Source organism: Nannospalax galili, unplaced genomic scaffold (genome assembly GCF_000622305.1).
Source record: "Nannospalax galili isolate Female #2095 unplaced genomic scaffold, S.galili_v1.0 scaffold765, whole genome shotgun sequence".
NCBI classification, from domain to species: Eukaryota; Metazoa; Chordata; class Mammalia; order Rodentia; family Spalacidae; genus Nannospalax; species Nannospalax galili.
The window spans coordinates 1,989,214-2,001,691 of record NW_008352647.1 but is presented as its reverse complement, the minus strand read 5'-3'; the positions used below and the strand labels follow the sequence as shown (position 1 = coordinate 2,001,691).

Here is a 12,478-nt window from a genome sequence, read left to right as displayed (position 1 = left end):
TTTTTCAGACATTACCTGAACCCTTACTTAGTAAAGATGGCATGGGATCCATCACCATAAGCAATGTCCTCTTCTGGATCTACTCATTTAGATGTTGGACGTGGTGACTGACCACAACAGAGTAGGAGGTTGGGCTGTCTTCTTTCTTCTGCCAATGACCAGGCTGTTCCCACTGGACTCTAATATGAGCTCTGAGCTCAATTGACTGTTCTTCTGAAATCTCCTGGAGCAAAGTCCGTGATGAGCCATTGACTTGGGTGCTTATCCCTCTCGGGAGTATGTACAATGGCTTTCAGGAATTAACACTTAATCTCTTCCTTTAAAGAGCTTATGGTCAAACCGGGGAGGGGACTGTGCCCATGAAATAGAGAAGTTCTGATTCCATAGCCCCTGAAAGACAATACCCACGAATCCCTGAGCGGTAGTGATGCTGTTGGGGCCTATGCGCAAATGTGTGGAAAGAGACACTTCACAGATCAGCAGGATGGTTACAGTTTGATGCTTCCTGCTTCTTAGATAGCTACAACTTAATATCATCAGGACAAGACTATGACTTGAGCATAAACCTGCCTAAGTCTTTCCACTTGGGGTCCTCGGCACCAACTATGGTCATTCATTTCAACCAATAAGAAAGCCAGTAGTCTCTTGACTAGTTTTTATTATCATCCTGATCCAAACTGCCACCAGGCCTGAACTTAAAGAATGGAGCTTTCTTCTAGCTTGTCTGCGAGCTTTCATTGTTGGCCATAGATAATTCATTTCCCATACAGCAACTGTGTGATTCAAGTGGAAAAAGTGTAACATTATCACGCCACTCATGTGCCCAGTCCCTTCAATGGCTTCCCATTTCAATGAGGAAAATAACTCAAGCCTCTTGCCCAAGAGGCTCTGTTTGATCTGGCCCCTGATAACCTTCCTAACTCCTCTGGGGCCAGTCTCCATAGCTTGCTGTTTTCACTTCCCCAAATCAATCAGGCTCCTTCCCTGTCCTTGGATTGTTCTTCCTTGTGTCTGAAACCTCTTTCACGTGTTTGGCTCCTGTGTGGGGGTTCTACTCCGTCTTTAGGTTTCAGTGAGGCATTTTCAGAGGGAATCTTAGCGTTCTTCCATCTCAGCTTTGTCTTGTCCTTCATTATTTTTGTTTTCAGTTTTGCTGAGATATAGCATGTGTGCAGTGAAGTACTTGAAGTATGCTAATTTTAAATGCACAGTTCAATGATTTCATATGTAGACACACATGTACATTCCTATTAAAACACTAGATCCTTCATAACATTCACATGTTTATTGTTATTTAGTTGATTTACAAAGATAAAAGATTTGATAATACAACCATAGGAAATAGATCCTGACCATTGTTCCAAACTTTGTACAAGCGATTTCATAGCTTTACAAAAAATTTAAAATGCTTATACCCATTGAAGCAACAAATCCCCTTTCAGGAACCGATCTTATGGAGACCCTTTTCATGCATGTGAAGATAAGTGCTCAACATGTGAATCATAGAATTGTTTCTTTAAAAAATATTTTATTTATTATCTTTATTTTACATGTATGAGTGTATTGCCAGCACGTATGTAAGTACATTTGTGTTGTGCAATGCCCATGGAGTTCAGAAGAGGGCGTCAGAGTCCCTGGAACTGGAGACAGTTTTTAGCTGCCATGTAGGTGGTGGGAATTGAACCAGGTCCTCTTCGGGAGCAGTTAGTGCTCTTAAAGGCTGAGCTGCTTTTCCAGCTCTGAGAATTGTTTGTAGCAAGAACATTTTGGGAAAATGCTAATGGTCGTTCCGTGGAGGTCTAGCTGTGGAAGTGTGTGAAGGGAGAAGCTGCTGTGGAAGCCGCTGTGACAAATACACCCATGGCTAAACCCTTAAGCTGCATCAAGTGGGAAAAGGCAGAACGGTGCATGCGGGGCCTTCTCGTTTGTATAAAAGAAGGCCCTATGTTTATTTGGCCCTACATGCCAATGTGCAGACCATTTAGAAGGAAACTCAAGAAAATGGTTGTATCTATCAGCTCTAATGATTCCTTGAAGCAAGAGGAAGATACTTCCAATTTTTTTCACCTGTATATATGTCATGTTTTCGAAAACTTTAGTAAATGGTCTTTGGGTTGTGAGGGAGACTGTGCAGTTGGAGCAGGCTTTGACAGGCCAGGACAAGGCTGTGTGGATGGCTTGGCCTGCCTTGGACTTCAAAGGCATGGAAGGAACTGGCTGGGTTAGAACCTGGCTTTCAGGGGTTCTTTGTGGAAGTTCTGGGAAAGAGCACCTGCCCATTCTTGTAGCAGAAGCCAATGGATATGCTGTTGTTGGTTTAGGGGAACACAGACTCGACACTGTCCCCCAGGGCTTGCTCTGTGGGGTGCTTCTATGTTCCTGCTTGCAGCGCCCATTCTTGTAGCAGAAGCCAATGGATATGCTGTTGTTGGTTTAGGGGAGCACAGACTCGACACTGTCCCTCAGGGCTTGCTCTGTGGGGTGCTTCTATGTTCCTGCTTGCAGTGCCGTTCACCTTACCTCTTATCTCACATAAAAACACAAGCTAATAAGAAGATCGTTGAGGAAAAGTCCTTTTCTAGGCTCCTGACATTTGCTGGCTGGCCTTTCTTTTTTTTTTAATTTTATTTTTTTTTTAATAGAGAGGTCAAAGCTGTAGAATAGAAACTTGCTCCAACAAGCAATCAGCTGTCCCTCTCCCCAGGCCTCAGTGATCTTAGTGAGGATCACAGGCTTGGGAAGGAGCCAAAGACAGGGCTGAGTCATCACTCCATCATTTCGTAGCCTGGCATCCTTGGGCAAGTCAAAGGACTGCATTGTGTCTAGGTTTCCTTATGGGTAAGGTAACATCAGAAGGCCTAGCCTGACTCCGGAGGTTGATAAGGAACAAGCTAAAGGACTTGCCCACCTTGTGACAAGCAAAGGGTCATGGGGACAGGGTCGTTTGTATTGTGGCATGTGTGTTTCCTGGGGCTACCATAACAGATGAGCAAAAACCTGGTTTAAAGCAGAGAGCTTTACTCTCTCACCTGATGCTCTAGAAGCCTGAAATTGAGCTGTGGGCAGGACCACACACACACACACTGATCTACCTAGGAGAGGATCTATTCTGGGTCCTTTGTCTTCTGGTGGCTCATGATGGGCTTTCTCACTCCAATCTGCCTTTGTTTTCACATGGCCATCTTTTCTTTCTGTCTCTCCCCTGGATGTCTCCTGTGATCAGAGTTAAGGCTCAGGTGAACAGTTCAAAATGATTTCATCTCAGTATCCCAGACTTCATTATACCTGCAAAATAAGGACAGACAGTTCTGGGGCAGGGGGAGAATACGACATGTCATACTGTGGGTCCCATTCAGCCATCATACATAGACCAAGCAAAGACAGTAGATGGAAGTGACCACAGGTGTGCACTCGTGTTCTGCGTCAGGGGCTTTTGATTCTGAGCCACACGGCACAGTCCCATTTGCTACCCCAGAGGCAACGACGTCTCACTTTGCCTGAACTCTCTTTGTTTCTTTCTCTGCCTTCCAATCAAGATAGCACCCACTTTACTTCATGGTCTTGGGAGACTGTGCAGTCCTGAGATGATGCCCTATAAATGCAAACCTTTTATCGAAAGATTTAGGTAGATTTTAAAAGTAAATAAGTGCTACAGCTCAGTTCCAGGGTTTACCAATGGCACCTTCTGGTGTTGACTTGGTATTATGATTATAAGATGTCACCATTAAGGAAGCTGGACAAAGGGAAGCAAGTTTTTGAGCTATCATTGCAAATTCCAGTGACTCTATAATCATTTCCACCTAAAAAATAGTTAACCCCTCCACCGTAAATATTTGAAATCCACACAAGAAAACAAAAAATCAAACAACCAGTATTGTGGGTCTCTCTAGATGAGAGTTTAGAAGAAACCTAATCTCCAAATGTGCATGTTTACAGAGACATCTTCACAATTGTCTGGGATCTTCCATTCCCAGGGACTACTGGGAAGGGGGACTCACCCTGGTCTAGCCCCATCCTTATTCCAGGACTCTTGGGATCCTGTCTTGGGTAGCTGCCTCCTTGAAAAGGTAGTTCTGCCAGGCCTGCCCCAAGCCTCCCTAGGCAAATGTTGGTCTGGTCTGTAGACACATGGTTGGGCTGGGCCAGCACACCCAGCCCTGCGGCCCAGGCTGAACCCTGTTGTTGCTGTCACATGTATACAGCTCTGGTTCCTGATGGACTTCTCTCCTGTACTTCCTTAATAGGCACATGGCCTCAGTAACCCCACCCTGAGTCAGAGATCCACAGAGCTCCTAGGAGGTACTGCTCTGGCTTAAGGCCAGCCCTCCCTACCCTGGCTTTGGTTGTCATCCTGTGCATCCTCCTTCTCCTCCCTCCTCCTCCTCCTCCCTGGGGTAGGGTGTCAGCCTCTCTCCCGTGCAGACTCCAGCTGCCACTAGTCTGGGCAAGTTGGAGACGCCCTCCCTGAGCCACTTGTCTGGTCTTTCTGCTCCTTCCTCCTCACCCATGCGGAGGCCATTGGGTGAGTCCTGCACACTGTGACTTAGTAGTTTGGTGTCCCAGGGGTTATAAACTTGAAGTTCATGTTTAGACTTTGGGGGCTGCCCTGGAAACCAGTTGAGTTTCCACACAGAATATATGAACATTCTCCAGGCAAAAAGATAGAGCCTAAGAAAGGCAGAGGTTCAGAGGAGTAGAAAGGGCTGTAATGTACATTTTTGTAAAATATTAAATATTTCTTTTCTGACATCTGGCTATGCACATCCATGCCTCAGTTTCCTCCCATGTAAAACTAATTAAATGATTGCATTCTATCACAATTGCTCAACTCTGTAAGGAGTAATGAGGAAGACATACAAAGTTCTTGGCACCAGCTAGCAAGAACCCAACAGAGATTAACTGTTGTTGTCATTACCTGCCCTAGCACAGATGAATTCACTTTTTGCTTACAGCAACCATGTGACATGGGGAGTGTCAGAAGAGGAAAAGAGGACAGGATTAGGGAAGGTGTTGGATATGTTAAAACCCCTTCATGATTGTATCTGGAAAGTCTTCTCTGTCCTGTCTTCTGAGGTGTAGGAGAAAGTACTGAGCTTGCATGCAATGGCTTTACTGGAGGAAAATTCTAGAAGAACTTGACTTTAAAGGAAAGATCATGTGCATGCAGCAAGCCCTCCTGCCTTTGCAGGTGCTGTTCCATCCTTTACCTGAGGCCCTCTTGGCTGTCTGTCAGAACCTGCCTCACATGCCACCTGTCCTGGGAGCACCATCCCTGACCCTGTGAGTGTTGCTAGGTCTTTTGGCTTTCTGCACACCTCCGTCATGTCCCTGTGTTAACGGCAGTGTGGTAACCTTGCTCATCTCCCACTGCTGTCTCTTAAAGAGCTAAGTCTATGTCTAAGGCATCCGTTTTCTCCCTGTGCTCATCTTGGTGATGGGAATACAATATGTGTCTTCTGAGTAGGATGCCCTCTCTCCATTCCTTCCTCCCCAGTCATTTTCTGCCTTCCTGTAGGATATGAAGAGGAGTCATCCATGTCCTCAAGGACTCAAATCCAGAGGTGGGGCAATACACAGCCCCTGGAAAGTTGGACAGTTTCCTGTTCCTTAAAACTCCCAATCTACTGAGGACTGAGGGAGGCGTCAAAATCATCCTAGAGCCATTTGACATCAGGAATTAATTGAGAGGCAAGAATATGAGAGTTGGGTAACTGGCCATTTCCCCAGGGTGACAGAAAAGAGGGGCTTAGCTTCCCAGGATCTGCCTGATGCCTGAGCGCACCAGAGCTAGTTTTCCGAGCACACAGGTACTGGTCTCACTAAAATCCCTTGGGTTTAATATCTTCTTTCCCTAAGAGCATCAGAAGCTGCTGGGCTGGACCTCGTCAGCTCCCAGCCCTTCTAGAGGCAGAGAAAAGCTTTTATTTGAAAATGGAAAATCAAAGTTCTAGGCAACCTCAAAGTAGCTAAGAGTGACCTCAGACTGAGTCAGTACTGTGTGTTCTGGACCCCTATGGGTGCTCCTGGGAAAGTTGGTTGTTAGCCAGGACAGAATCCAGAAATGGCTAGGAAAGGCAAGTGTAGCTCCACACCCCACACTAGCTATTTCCTAGTTGAAGTCTGTAGCCAAGCATGTATGTCCAGATTCATGACTCTTCCCTCAACCCACTTACCAAATTCTGACTGATCTCAAAAAATGACTCCCTTGTGACTCTGAAACCAGAAGTCAACCTGATCTTCTGTCATGCACTGCTTCAAAGCAAGTCCATCACTGACTTCTGTCATTTTTGCTTCTAAAACATCACTTGAATCTATCCTCTTCTCTCTGTCTCTCTGGCCACCACTTGGGGCTCTCACAGTCTTTCCCTCTAAATTATTTCATAGCTCCACCAGTTACTCTAAATAAATTTATTTCTCTTCATTCTCCAGGCATTAGTTAGCCCCCCAAGTTGAATAAGCTTGCAAAAAGTATATAAGTCTTGTCAAGGCAAGGCACTTCTATGGTTAAAAATCTTTTAATACTTATAGAGGGCTTAGAGACATGGCTCAATGGTTAGGAGCACTGACTGCTCTTGCAGAGGACCTGGGTTCAATTCCCAGCATCTACATGGCAGCTAACAACTGTCTGTAACTCCAGTTCCAGGGGATCTAACACCTTCTTCTGACCTCTGGGGGCATTGTATGACACAGGTATACTTACATACATGCAGGTAATACACTCATATACATAAAATAAAAATAAAAATTAATATTAAAAAATGCTTACTGAATAATGCTCCTAAAGTCACATTGAGTAGTGTGACTTTGTACCACATAGACACTCCTTTGAAAAACTATACAAATACATAATTCTATGACATGCACGTTGCAAAGTTTGGGGTCAGCTGTAAATCACTCTCTCTATCAGAGTTGAGCAACGGCCTGTCTGTGAGGTATGGAGATGAACGACTCATGCCAGCATAAAAAAGTGGTGAGCGAATGGGCTGAAGTTACAAAGCAGATGTAATAAATGTTAATTGTAGAATCTATATAGCAAGCGCACAGGGATTGGTTGCACAATTCTCTCAACTTTTTTTTGTTTGGAAAATTTCATATCAGACTCTTGGGAAAAGTTTCTGTCACAGCTCCCATTACATCAGGGTTAAATCCAAAGTCATTGCCTTGGTCAGCCAACCCTGCCTGACTTCCCTGACCTGATGGCGGCATCATGAGCTAATCTCTATAACTTCTGTGATCTAGTCATCGAGCTGGTTGCTCCATTTTTAACATAATTTCCCTCTGGTTTTGGAGGATTTATAGATCTAATCACAATTTAATATAATACATTATGCATTAATAGGTTGAACAATATAAAATGCCTTTTCTGTTGGTGAGGTGGTTAAATAGTGCCGTTTTCTGTGGTTCCAACAAACAATGGCTTGTGGTCATCCACACCTAAGCTCTAAGCTCTAGGAGATATTGTGGCTAGTGTAGTGCCATCACTTTTCTCCTCACAATTAAATAAACTGATGAACTGATAGACTTTCATCTACCCATATTTTCAATCATCTAACCCCTTGGCTGTAGATAACACTGGTGCTGAGAGCTGTATAAGTATGCAGAATTCCATAGCTTTCTCTGATTTTAGGTATCACTTTGCTATAAAAGTCAAGTAAATAAGGGGCTGGAGAGATGGCTCAGTGATTAAGAACACTGGTTGTTCTTGCAGAAGACTTGGGTTCGAATCCCAGCACCCACATGACAGCTAACAACTGTCCGTAGCTCCAGTTCCAGGGGATCTGATAGTCTCTTCTGTCTTCTGCATGGGCATTGCATGACATGGGTGCACTTACCTAATTCTGTGATAAAAAATCTAGATATTCCCACAAAGAATATTGTCCTCCCCATTTCTCTAAGCAATTTATCTAAGCTTTGATTTTAGTTTTCATGAATCTGACTAGAGAGTAGCTTGATGATCACTGGGGTTCTGGCACTCCCCAGAGCAGAGAGAGAGAGAGAGAGAGAGAGAGAGAGAGAGAGAGAGAGAATGCTTTTAATGGACAAGGCATTGTTTTCCTGATTCCTGGTTTCCCTATGGGTAAGTACGTAAAACTGGGTCCTTCTCTGGAATTGTGGAAAGTACTTGAAATAATGCAGGTCAAGAGCCAGGTTAATCAGGTCTTTATGTGCTTTTACTGCCTTGAAACCTTCTTCTAATCACAGTGGTCACAGACAGGCAAGATGGCATCCTCAGCCTTTATCATGTTGGGGAGACACAGATTGGAGGTGCAGCATCATGTCTTGACCTTGACCCATTAACCTATGTGTTCTTATGTTTCCGTTGCTGTCTGAGAAACCAGTTGATGTGAATTTGGCACACATTGCGCTTTATTTCTAGAAGCAGAGAATATCATGTGGTATGTTTTATGTGCTAAATGGCTTGACGCTGCATTAAGAAAAGAAAGCAATGGAATGCTTTGTAGATCGGTGCCTCAAAGATGGATCAACTTCATGTGGTCCATTTGATAGAGTCTGAGCTCTTTATTGGTAGGCTACATCTTCACTCACATCCCAAAGCAAGTATAAGATTTATCTTACACAAAAGTCCTGGGAAATGCTGGGGCAAAGTATGAAGGAACAAACAGATTCGTTGGTGAAACAGATGTTTACATTTGTCGGACTATAACTGATGCCACCTTCTTCAGAGAGCACATTTTAGATATCCAATTAGATACCCAATCTAAAATGGGAATCTTTTGTTCTAAACACAAGCAACCTCATCAATTGATTAGAGAAACAAATTCAAAGGAAAAAATATTTCACAAACTTCTCAATTTGTCCACAAAAGATAATAGCATTGTTGGAGGACATGAGGAGCAGGCAAACTTGAGTGTGCATACAAAGTACTGGGGAGAGCTTATTAAACCTCTACCATACCAAGGAACCACCCCGAGAAAGTTAGATTCTGAAGGTCTTAAGTGTGGCCTTTGACTGTTCTCACTTGTGGTGCTTTGAATGAGAACGTCCCCCCATAGGCTTCAAGTATTTGGACATTTGGTTCCCAGGGTGACACTGTTTTGGGAGGTTATAGGAGGTGTAGCCTTACTGGAGGAAGCACATTACTGGGGGCAGGCTTTGAGAGTTCTTAAGCTTTGCCTGATTTCCAGTTGCTCTGTGCTTCCTGTGCCTGCTTGGAGATGTGATCACTGGGATTTCTGCTCCTGCCACCTCCTGCCACCAAGCCTCCCTGCCATTATGTACTCTCCCCCTGGAACTGTAAGCCAAAGAAACTCTTCCTTCTATAAGTTGCCTTGGTCATGGTGTCTTATCACAGCAACAGAAAAGTAATTATCAACCTACCCTGATGACTCAGATGAAAACATACCAGAGATCAGAGGTGAGAAATTATTGGCTTAGTGGTTGCAGTAGTCTGAGTAATGACCCCTGAAGGATGTTCACATTCTAATCCCTGAACCTATGAAATGCCAGAAAAGGGGAATTAAGGTTGTGGATGCAAAGAAGGCTCGATAATTGGATGATTTTGAGATGGGAGGATCATTATGAGTTATCTAGGTGAGCCCAGTGCAAATGATCATCTGGGCACCCAGAGATGTCTTGGCTGTTACCAGAAAGAGATATGGTAGAATGGTTGGGGGCACAGTGCTGCTGGCTGTGGAGCTGGAGGAAGACATCCCTGAACAAAGACATGTGGAAGACCAGAAGCTGGAACAGAGAAGAGGATGGATCCTCAGTTTATTACTTTATTATAACAGAGCTTCTATGCAGGAACACAGCCCCGATCATACCTCAATGTCAGTCCAGTGAGATCTGTATTGGAATCTAACCAAAGGACTATATTATTAACTTTGTGTTATTTTTAACTTACTCTAAAGGCAAAGGAGCATTAACCTTGGGGTTCTCTGGTCTGCTTGTTTCTTTTTCCTCTTTTTCTTCCTCCTTCTCCTCTTTCTGCCTCCTTTGCTTTTGTTGGTTATGCTGTGCTGAACCCCAGAGAACATGTCTCACAATGTGGTGATCCATGGTTCCTCACAAGGGTTGGGCTAACAGTATTTACTTGGGGTGGCTTTATGGTTTATGCAGACCTACAGGGCAGTCTTTCATTGTGGCTTCCTTTTCTCACTCACTGCTCAGCACAAACATGTGAGCTCATTGTTTTCTGCCTCCAATCACTGGCAAGTAAGGGATGGGTGGGGATGCCAGCTACTGGCTACACTTCAGAATTCAACAGAAAATTCTGGCGTTCTCTATGGTCATTCCTCCTTGACTAGAGTCATAATTAGATGAGGAATTAAAGAGCGGATATTCAAAGATGAGTAAGGCACAGAAGCTAAATGCATACCTTACCTTGGATTTCATTGAGACACCTCCCTGCTCCTTCTGTGGAGTAAACTGTACCTATTCCCTCAGTCACAAAAACCCAGTGAAAAATACATGAATTTTATTTTTGGCCCTTTTGGGCTTTTTTGAAGACACCCCCCCCCCGGTGCTGTTTATGAGACACATTTCTTTCTTGGCCACTAGTCTAACAATGAATAAATAATAAATCAGTACTGTACAGCCTGATTTCTAGGATACACCCAGATGAATCAGATGAATGTCCCCCCATCTTCAGTAGCAACTAACTTCAGGGAGAGCTTGTTCAGATTAATAACAATATCACCCCCTGCTGTATATAAACAGCTATCCACTTAGGCCAAGAAGACCTAGGTGTTCTGTAGACATCATCTAATGCAGTCATGTCTTCTTACTCTAAGTTGGGTCTGGGCCTGTGATATCCTTGTGTTTTGTGGAGGGGAGTAGATCTTGATGCTCATCATGCAGAGGGCTGACTCCCCTATGGGTGGCTCATAAGTGAGTTGATCAGCTTACCGAGACTTTGCTCTCCATGGCAATCTGTCTTCATGTCCTCTGCTTTCCATAGACCTTCATCATTGCTCAGAACATGGCTGGACAATCTGATTCATGGCAGATTTTCAAAATTTACCTGGACTTGCTTCCAGGCAGTGACATGCACGGCCTTCTCCTGGGAATCAGGTGTACATTCATCTTCACTAGTGAGTCCTCCTCCATTTCTTCCACCTCTTCCTCCTTTTCCTCACTTCCCTACTTACCCCGTCTTCTATCTTCATCACCACCTCCAATATCATAACCACCACCATCATCAGTAGCAACATGGATTTGTACTAGCTACATTATGGTACAAATGTGAAGCAGGTTACAGAGGCTGCCTGATGTCCTTCCCAATATCTGCCAATGAGTAGTTATTTCCAGGCTTGTTTTATGTAGCAGAAGACTAAGGCTGCAGTAGATAAATGATTTATTTCTTCATAATTATTATTAGCCTAAGACAACTGTCTGGATCTCTTGAAAAACTGAGACTTTAGCACTCAGTACAGAGATAGATATGCATGAAATGCCAGTAAATAGATACTTATGAAAATAACAGAATAGAGCTGGAGAGAGGGCTCAGTGCACTGACTGCTCTTGCATAGGACCAGGGTTCAATTCCCAGCACCCAATGGCAGCTAAAACAATCTGTAACTCCAGTTCCAGGGAAATCTGATGCCTCTCCTGACTTTAAGGGACACTGCATAACACAGGTGGACTTACACACATGTAGGCAATACACTCATACACACAGAAGATAAAAGTAATAAATAAAATATTTTAAAAAATAAGAGAAGAGCTCTGCTTCCCTGGGCCTGCATGGACCACAGGCCTCTCTCTGACCACAGGGCTCCCTCCAGGGTAAATCGATTGCCCCCTCAGTGCATTGACTCCCATGGCCACATTCACCCTCCCATCTCCTCCCCCATCTCTCCTTTAGCCTGGGTCCTGTCCCACTCTTTCTCTTGGTGCCCCAGACACCTGGGGAACCACCACTGCTTTCTGATCCTTTGCATCTAGACCAACTCAGTTCCTTCTCCCCAGGAGCGCTCTGGGCCTGGCCCCACCCTCACCTCCCTCTAATTCCCTGGGCTGCATGACCAGCCATTTCTTTCCTGGATGCCGGAGCTGACCTCTCCTCTTTCAGATCCTTTGCATCCAGAGCAACCCATCTCCTCAATGCAGTCCCCAGAAGCCCTTGGGGCTGCTTCCCACCCCCATCTTCCTTTGCATCTATGGGTGGTACTGCCACCAGCTGCCCTAGACCAGCATCTTTCCTGGGCCCGGCTCCCAGGCCAGTCCAATCCCCAAATTCCTGAGGCCGAAATCTTTCCTGAAGGGGTCCAAGCCTGAGAGCATCTGATCCTCATCTGACTTGGTCCTCTGTGGGAACTCCTGAAGACAAAAGTAGTGTGGCCACTCCAACATAAAATCAAAAGAGAGAACTGGAAGCTTAAGTGAACCAGCTTTTCATGCTCAAAACGTAAATCACAAAGACACATAAAGTTCACAAACAGAAGTAGACCTAAACTTGAAGGCTTGAGTCTCAGACAAGAATCAGAAACTATGGAAGAAATTCACATGTCAAAAT

At 44.5% G+C, this 12,478-nt stretch overlaps 1 long non-coding RNA gene across 1 annotated transcript in view; it reads left to right on the top strand.

The window, feature by feature from the left end:
* Window positions 1-4,425: 4,425 nt before the first annotated feature.
* Window positions 4,426-12,478, top strand: part of LOC115067077 — a 59,125-nt gene continuing 51,072 nt past the window's right edge. The window contains exons 1-2 of the long non-coding RNA XR_003846508.1: window positions 4,426-4,522; window positions 5,189-5,280. This is a non-coding gene — a long non-coding RNA (uncharacterized LOC115067077). The remainder of the gene's footprint in view (window positions 4,523-5,188; window positions 5,281-12,478) is intronic.